We start from the raw sequence: 10,359 nt of genomic DNA on the forward strand, positions 1-10,359 counted from the left end.
TATTAATGAAAGTAATCGTTACTGTAATTGGATGTAGTAAGACTTGTTCTCAAGTAAAGGTAATAGAAAAGAGGTGTACAAGAATAGGTACAAGAGAAGAAGCTGTACGAGAATAGGTACAAGAGAATAAGCTGTACATGAATAAGTATACGAGAACAAGATAAGAGAGTGAAACACTTGTACTTCATGAAAGGGTTAAGAGGAACACCTCTTAACTACCTCTATATCTGAGCCACCAAGCCAAACTCTCTGAAACATTCCAAGATGAAAGTAACCCATGAACCCTGCCACTTATTCTGAGTTACTTTCACTGTCATCCAAGTGAAGTGGTTATTCTATTCAAAGTGGTTGTTCTACTTGTATTAGTTATTCCATATGGAGTAATACTTTACTTTTTCTAATTATTTTGCTTTAAGTAGTACTTCACTTTTTCTGCGTGAAGTAACGCTTCACTTGTTCTGCGTGAAGTAGCTCTTCACTTGTTCTAATTATTCTGCGTGAAGTAGCACTTCACTTATTCTGGTCGTTTTGTGTACAACATTATGTTGTAACATAATTCTTTAAAGTAACAGTATTAACCAAAATCTAATATCTACATTTTGCCCCCTGCATAAGAATTCATTGTTAAAAATAATTCTTATGTATAATTTTTTTTTTATATACTATAACATGTTGTACTGTATCACTTTGAGCAGTAATGCCTTGGGTAGTATTGCTTTATACAGTAACACCTTAACCAGTAATGCTTTAGGTAGTAACACATTACTGTCTTGTGTAAGGTGTAATACTAATTTTTTTTTTATCAATATCTTTTGTAATATATGATTGATTATGCAATAATATTTAACATCTTTCGTAATATTTGATTGTATTTTTTTTTAATGTCAATATCTTTTGTAATATTTTATTGATTATGCAATAATATTTAATATCTTTTTCATAAAAACCTTGATTCTATGTGGCTTATAAATATCAAGTTATTACAAACAATTTTCTTCATTCAAATTTTAAAGTAAAGCAAAAATAAATTTCAAAGCAAAGTCGATTCTTTTGCGAATCTTTTCAAGTAAGTTTTTTTTTTTTTGTTTTCAATTAGTTGAATTTCTCATACTTGTTGCCCCCTGCGTGAAATTTTTTTTTTATTATTAAAATATGAGGAAAGAGAAAAAAGAAAAAATTTCATGCATGAGATATTTTGATTATAAAAGAAAATCATAAAGTAAGAATATTTATGTTACCTTGGCTTTGTTTTAATCTTTTATTACTTTGACTAATTGCAAGGTAGTTGTGGTTTCTATTTGCTTTTGGATCTTACAAATTAGAGTAATAGGCTTCTTAATTAATTTATTTATTTTTAAGTATAATTTATTGTTTTTATTTTGACATATAGTGTTTAATAGAAAAGAGAAATATTAGAATAAAGAAGTCAAGAAAAAGATTAAAGTGAACGGCATGTCAGGAGGGAGAAATACCAGAATAAAGAAACAAACTAGTAAATGCATAAAAAGTTGGCAAAAGCTGCATGTCTTTTTTTTTTTTTTAATATAATTTGACTTTGACCTTTGTCTTTTGTTTTGTATAAAAGCTAACAAAACTAAACGGCATGTCTTTCTAATTTTTTTTTAATTTTTCTTGGGCTTGTATTATGACTTTGACTTGTGTTATGCCTTTCTCTAGCTTTTTAAAGTAAAAGCTTTTTAAGTGAGGCTCGCGGCATGTGCCGCGAGCATTTTTAAGTGAAGCTCGCCGCACATGCCGCGAGCATTTTTAAGTGAAGCTCGCGGCACATGCCGCGAGCATTTTTAAGTGAAGCTCGCGGCACATGCCGCGAGCATTTTTAAACTCTTTTTAACAAAGCTCGCAGCAACCGTTACGAGTTCTTTAATTATTATATATATATATATATATTTAAAATGTTTTATATATCTAGTAAGCATTGTAAACAAGTAAAAGGATATGCCAGAGGCGGCAGAGAAGAAGATTGAAGCAGTTCCTGAAGTACTAAGTGCTGTGGCAGGTGGAAGACAATAAAAAGAGACTTAAAGAGACTTAGAGAGTACAAGATAATTAGAGAGAAAGAATTTAAAGAGAGAAGCTCTCAAGTTGAGAATGTGTTAGCTTGGAGGGGGAGAGAAGAGTCCCCCCAAATGAATTGTTAGGCTCTATATATAGTACTAAAAGTGACAGTTACATAAAAATAGGCTTTAATGCGCCTAATAAATGACATTATTATGAAAAATATTAATGAAAGTAACTGCTACTGTAATTGGATGTAGTAAGACTTGTTCTCAAGTAAAGGTAATAGAAAAGAGGTGTACAAGAATAGGTACAAGAGAAGAAGCTGTACGAGAATAGGTACAAGAGAATAAGCTGTACATGAATAAGTATACGAGAACAAGATAAGAGGGTGAAACACTTGTATTTTAGAAAGGGTTAAGAGGAAGCCCTCTTAACTACCTCCATATCTGAGTCACCAAGCCAAACTCTCTGAAACATCACAAGATGAAAGTAACTCATGAACCCTGCCACTTATTCTGAGCTACTTTCACTGTCATCCAAGTGAAGCGGTTATTATATTCAAAGTGGTTGTTCTACTTGTATTAGTTATTCTATATGGAGTAATACTTTACTTTTTCTAATTATTCTACTTTAAGTAGTACTTGAAGTAGCGCTTCACTTGTTCTGCGTGAAGTAGCGCTTCACTTGTTCTAATTATTCTGCTTGAAGTAACACTTCACTTGTTCTGGTTGTTCTCTATACAACATTATGTTGTAACATAATTCTTTAGAGTAACAGTATTAACCAAAATGTAGTATCTACATTTTGCCCCCTGCATAAGAATTCATTGTTAAAAATAATTCTTATGTATTAATTTAAAATATAAATTTTTTTGTACTATAACATATTGTATTGTATTACTTTGAACAGTAATGCCTTGGGCAGTACTACTTTAGATAGTAACACCTTAGCCAGTAATGCTTTAGGTAGTAACACGTTACTGCCTTGTGTAAGGTGTAATATCAATTTTTTTTTTTGTAATGTCAAAATCTTTTGTAATATTTGATTGATTATGCAATAATATTTAATATCTTTTTCATAAAAAAATTTTGATTCTATTTGTAATATTTTATTGATTATGTAATAATATTGAATATCTTTTTCATAAAAAACCTTGATTCTATGTGACTTTTAAATATCAAGTTATTATGAATAATTTTCTTCATTCATATTCAAAGTAGAGCAAAAAAATTTCAGAGCAAAGTTGATTCTTTTGCGAATCTTTTCAAATAAGTAAGTTTTTCTTCTTCTTGTAATATTTTTTTTTTAATTTTGTTTTCAATTAATTAAATTTAATCGAATTTCTCTTACTTGTTGCCCCCTGCATAAATTTTTATTTTTATTTTTTTGAAAATGAGAAAAGGAAATTTTTCATGCATAAGATGAGATTTTATATATATATATATATATATATATATGTTCAAAATATAATTATTAAACAAACAAAATTGAGAATATTGTTTTTTTTTATTTTTTTTATTAGATATAATTAAGATTCTTATGAAATTGGATTATTGTAGATAAATTTTAATTGAGTTTAACATTTTAATACTTTTTTTAATGAATATTTTGACTCAAAAATAATGTTTTAAATATATATATATATATATATATATATATTTGTACTTGTACTTTTAAATGAGAGCCTTCTAATTCACCGGAGGAAAGAAAAAATAAAAGAGACTTAGCCTTCGATGGAATTTTTTTTTTTAATACATAAGAAGACAAAAAGATGAAGAAGTCAAACTAAAGTTGAAAAAAATAAGTAAACAAACTATTCTTTTGTTTGCCCGCCATACATACTTGTGTTATTATTATTTTTTTATTTAATTGATACTTTTTTTCTTACCTTGAAACTCACAACTGCAGTGGTACTTTGTTTTAGAGTTTTCTTTGAAACTCACGGCACAAGCAAAAGTGTAAAAGAGAATTAATTTTTTCTTATTTTGTTGTGTAGCCTTAGAAAAAGTTAATAAAAAATAAATAAAAGTTAAAATAAAAGGAGCAAACGATTGACTTATCAAATCTTTCTTTTTTTTTTTGTTTTTGTTTTGTTGGCAGCAAAAGCTGCAAGTTGTAGTTTTTTTTTTTTTTATATATATATAGAGAAGAGGGCTTTGTACTTTGGAGTAATTTGTCGGCACCAAAGGCTGAAAGTTGTAGGGTTTTTCTTTATATATATATATATATATATATAAAGAAGGGCTTTTTCAACATTGAAAGACACAAAGCTACAGTATCTTTTTTTTTTAATATACATATTGTTTTTTAAATATGCTATACTTCAACTTTTTATTTTAGAAGGTTTTTGCTTTGTAGCTCGCGGTATGTGCCGCGAGCTTTTTCAATTGAAGCTCGCGGTTCATGCCGCGAGTAATCATAGTATGAGAAAACGTGCTCCACCTCGCAAGAATAGCACGCCACACATCTATTCTTTTTTCTCTACGAATATTGAGCTTAGAAGTGATACGTATAGCATCAAGTATCCCAGCAGAAGAGAGAAGTTTAACATAAGAAGGATTCTTCAATACCTTAGTTACCCATTCATCCCAACCATGAACAAATTGAGAATTGGACCCTAACTTAGTAGCAGAAAGGGGAAACTTACCACGTTCAAACCTGAATTTCAGAATAGATAGTCCTAGAATACCACTTCTTCTATGAGGAAGTGCTTCTAAGCATAAACGATTCCAATCATATCCAACAGACTTAGAGGGATGTTCGTCAACCTGTCTGGCACGAACTTCTTCCCAAAAACGATCTTCTCCTCGTTCTCTAATAATTTCATCTTTCCAGTTTTCAGGAACAGGAGGAACTTCACTACTCTTTCCTACCCTAATTTTCTTAGGAGCAACTAATTCAGAATCATTATTCTTCCTTTTATGTGCAGTGGTCTTTCTCTTTGTTGCAGCTCTCCCAGGCTCACCATAATGGATCTTCGAAGGGAGACGCGTCCTAGGCATAAGGGAAGATGGAAAAGAAGCCTACAAACATGATCATGAAAAAAAAAAAGAGATAAGTATACAAACATAATAATTTTTTTACTTATTTGTTATGTATAAAAAAAATCACTACCACAAAGTAAAATAATAAAACTTATCAAAATTATAAATTTTTTATTATTATTATTTTTTTTATATGTAATATAAATAAATATATATAATAAATAAGTAAAACTTTAAAAAAAATTTAATAATAATAATAATAATAACAAATAGATAAAACTAATATATATATAACATTTTAAATATATATATATAATAATTAAAGAACTCGCAACGCTTGCTGCGAGCTTTGTTAAAAAGAGCTCGCGGCAAGTAAAAATGCTCGCGGCACATGCCGCGAGCCTCACTTAAAAAGCTTTTACTTTAAAAAGCTAGAGAAAGGCATAACACAAGTCAAAGTCATAATACAAGCCCAAGTAAAATAAAAAAAAAATTAGAAAGACATGCTGTTCAGTTTTGTTAACTTTTATGCAAAACAAAAGACAAAGGTCAAAGTCAAATTATATTAAAAAAAAAAAAGACATGCAGCTTTTGTCAACTTTTTATGCATTTACTAGTTTGTTTCTTTATTCTGGTATTTCTCCCTCCTGACATGCCGTTCACTTTAATCTTTTTCTTGACTTCTTTATTCTAATATTTCTCTTTTCTATTAAACACTATATGTCAAAATAAAAACAATAAATTATACTTAAAAAAATAAATAAATTAAGAAGCCTATTACTCCAATTTGTAAGATCCAAAAGCAAATAGAAACCACAGCTACCTTGCAATGAGTCAGAGTAATAAAAGATTAAAACAAAGCCAAGGTAACATAAATATTCTTACTTTATTATTTTCTTTTATAATCAAAATATCTCATGCATGAAATTTTTTCTTTTTTCTCTTTCCTCATATTTTAATAAAAAAAAATTTTCATGCAGGGGGCAACAAGTATGAGAAATTCAACTAATTGAAAAAAAAAAAAAACTTACTTGAAAAGATCCGCAAAAGAATCGACTTTGCTTTGAAATTTGTTTTTGCTTTACTTTAAAATTTGAATGAAGAAAATTGTTTGTAATAACTTGATATTTATAAGCCACATAGAATCAAGGTTTTTATAAAAAAGATATTAAATATTATTGCATAATCAATAAAATATTACAAAAGATATTGACATTAAAAAAAAATACAATCAAATATTACGAAAGATATTAAATATTATTGTATAATCAATCATATATTACAAAAGATATTGATAAAAAAAAATTAGTATTACACCTTACACAAGACAGTAATGTGTTACTACCTAAAGCATTACTGGTTAAGGTGTTACTGTATAAAGCAGTACTACCCAAGGCATTACTGCTCAAAGTGAAACAGTACAACACGTTATAGTATATAAAAAAAATTATACATAAGAATTATTTTTAATAATGAATTCTTATGCAGGGGGCAAAATGTAGATATTAGATTTTGTTTAATACTGTTACTTTAAATAATTATGTTACAACATAATGTTGTACACAAAACGACCAGAATAAGTGAAGTGCTACTTCACGCAGAATAATTAGAACAAGTGAAGAGCTACTTCACGCAGAACAAGTGAAGCGCTACTTCACGCAGAATAAGTGAAGTACTACTTAAAGCAAAATAATTAGCAAAAGTAAAGTATTACTCCATATGGAACAACTAATACAAGTAGAACAGCCACTTTGAATAAAATAACCACTTCACTTGGATGACAGTGAAAGTAACTCAGAATAAGTGACAGGGTTCATGGGTTACTTTCATCTTGGGATGTTTCAGAGAGTTTGGCTTGGTGGCTCAGATATGGAGGTAGTTAAGAGGTGTTCCTCTTAACCCTTTCCTGAAGTACAAGTGTTTCACCCTCTTATCTTGTTCTTGTATACTTATTCATGTACAGCTTATTCTCTTGTACCTATTCTCGTACAGCTTCTTCTTTTGTACCTATTCTTGTACACCTCTTTTCTATTACCTTTACTTGAGAACAAGTCTTACTACATCTAATTACAGTAACGATTACTTTCATTAATATTCTTCATAATAATGTCATTCATTAGGCACATTAAAGCCTATTTTTATGTAACAACCACTTTTAGCACTATATATAGAGCCTCACAATTCATTTGGGAAGACTCTTCTCTTCCCCTCCAAGCTAACACATTCTCAACTTGAGAGCTTCTCTCTCTAAATTCTCTCTCTAATTATCTTGTACCCTCTAAGTCTCTTTAAGTCTTTTCTTATTGTCTTCCACCTGCCACAGCACTTAGTACTTCAGGAACTGCTTCAATCTTCCTCTCTGCCGCCTCTGGCACATCCTTTTACTTGTTTACAACACTTTCTCTCCCTATCACAAGAACCCTCTTTACATTTTGGCGACTCCACTGGGGAGGAGTGATTGCACTAAGTAAGACTTTTACTGCTGAAATTTCTTGTTTTCGAAAAAGATAGAGAGTTCCACTAGCAACCAGGATGCGCCTGTTCCTTCCTACATTCAGGATCTGATGAGAATGATTCAAACTTCCCAAGAGAGGATGCAAATTTTGGAGGACAATAATAAGCGAATGATGGACACTATATCTCAATTTGCATCCTCGACTGTCACCACTTTTCAAGCTCAATCTGTGCATCCTAATGAGAGTGCACCTGCTGGAGTCACTCATCTAGTTACAAACATTGAGGAGAATGAAGGCAATGGAGAAGATGCAGCTGATGTAGTAGTTGCTGCAAACCCTAACCCTACCAACACCACTATTGCAGTTACTCCAACTACTACTTCTACTGCAGTAATCCCATCTATTCCTACTCAAGGATTTGTGACACTGGAAGAGCTCCAAAAGTTGTTAGATCAGAAGAACAAGAGCTTGAATTTTTCTGAGTTTGATCTCAAGTTGCCTTACCCGGCCAGTGTAGCTGCAAAACCATATCCTAAAGACTATACTAGCCCTAAGTTCAAACAATTTAATGGGAAGATTGGTGATGCACGCGAACATGTCATGAAATTTGTGGAGACTCTTGGAAAAGATGTGCCAGAGGCGGCAGAGAGGAAGATTGAAGCAGTTCCTGAAGTACTAAGTGTTGTGGCAGGTGGAAGACAATAAGAAAAAACTTAAAGAGACTTAGAGGGTACAAGATAATTAGAGAGAGAATTTAGAGAGAAAAGCTCTCAAGTTGAAAATGTGTTAGCTTGGAGGGGAAGAGAAAAGTCCTCCCAAATGAATTGTGAGGCTCTATATAGAGTGCTAAAAGTGGCAGTTACATAAAAATAGGCTTTAATGCGCCTAATGAATGACATTATTATGAAGAATATTAATGAAAGTAATCGTTACTGTAATTGGATGTAGTAAGACTTGTTCTCAAGTAAAGGTAATAGAAAAGAGGTGTACAAGAATAGGTACAAGAGAAGAAGCTGTACGAGAATAGGTACAAGAGAATAAGCTGTACATGAATAAGTATACAAGAACAAGATAAGAGGGTGAAACACTTGTACTTCAGGAAAGGGTTAAGAGGAACACCTCTTAACTACCTCCATATCTGAGCCACCAAGCCAAACTCTCTGAAACATTCCAAGATGAAAGTAACCCATGAACCTTGCCACTTATTCTGAGTTACTTTCACTGTCATCCAAGTGAAGTGGTTATTCTATTCAAATTGGCTGTTTTAATTGTATTAGTTGTTCCATATGGAGTAATACTTTACTTTTTCTAATTATTTTGCTTTAAGTAGTACTTCACTTATTCTGCGTGAAGTAGCGCTTCACTTGTTCTGCGTGAAGTAGCGCTTCACTTGTTCTAATTATTCTGCGTGAAGTAGCACTTCACTTATTCTGGTCGTTTTGTGTACAACATTATGTTGTAACATAATTCTTTAAAGTAACAGTATTAACCAAAATCTAATATCTACACAAGTATAGTAGCAATTATATTTTGATTTGAGCTACTTTCTTACCTTCACAATTCTGCCAATTTCAAATACTACTCCTCACTTAATAAGTTCCAATTGCTATCTCATTTCTATGTCAACCTCCTAAAAATAAAATGGTTAATTCAAGAACATTAATGAATTTCATCACCATTTTTTCGTATATAATTTCCATAAAAAGGTTCAAACTTAAGTCTTAGTTTCACTCACAGTTCTTACCCCTCAACCTTTAATCCAATTGGTTTTTCTCCAACTAATCTTCAATAACCTCCCTCAGCTGAGAGTCCCTCATTTCTTTCTTGGAGTGCATTGCTTGTACATGGGTCTTCAAAGAACCCCTCGGCAGCAGCTTCTTCCCACCAAGTAGATTTGTTTAAGGACTGTTTTACCTCCCGTTTAGTGGAGTTTCTCAGCCCTTTGCTTCATCTCTTGACTACATTACAACATTTGAAAATTTAAACTTGGAAACAAGCTTCAAGAAGGGCAGTTCCTCCACTTTAACTCAAATGTCCAGCTTCTAAGATAAAAATTTTGAAAATTCAAGTGTTCTTGGCTCTAGTTAGGGCAGAAAACTTCATTTTAATGCTTTATAATAATAATTCCATCACTTATATACTCCTTGGAGGACATGTGACCATGATATAGAATTCTTCCCTTAACATGATATATATTTTATTTCATATAGTCATCACTCATCACCTATCACCAATACTCCGTTCCTTAAAATTCTTCTTAGTTTCACATATATTCGTATAATCACTCACCATTATTATTTTGATAATATTATTATTTTATTTTTTTCACATATCCACCTTAATTCTCACTCTCACATATATTCGCACATTACCAACATCTATAATTCACCTTAATTTGTCAAAATATTTTCATTAAATTAACATCTCGAAGTGGGATGTTACATTGTTAGAGGGATAACCCAAATTTTAAGCTGAATTAACAATCTAACTCACTCTCTATGACACTATATTAATTGAAAAAAATATTCATAAAATGTTAATTAAAAAATAAATAACAAGATGTCACATGAAAAAGTTGAAGTCACAATGGGTACAAGTAAAATTTTTTTTTAATTTTTTTTTTAATATTTACATTATAATTAATTAACATTAATTTTATATTTTTATTTTTTATTTATATGAGATTAGTACGTAATCAATATGTTTTATAATAAAAAAATTTCACATAAATTTATCAGTTATATAATAATTAAATATTTTAAATTAATTATATATTTGCTGATTTGGCTTAAGCAAAAGAAATAAATAAATGGATCGGAGGCCCAGCCCATGTAGCAGCACGGTTCTTTCCTTCCACTACCCCGGGCAGCATCTTTCTTCTTTACCAAGAAAAACTTTCG

Source organism: Theobroma cacao, chromosome 3 (assembly GCF_053813885.1).
Source record: "Theobroma cacao isolate CCN51 chromosome 3, ASM5381388v1, whole genome shotgun sequence".
NCBI lineage: Eukaryota > Viridiplantae > Streptophyta > Magnoliopsida > Malvales > Malvaceae > Theobroma > Theobroma cacao.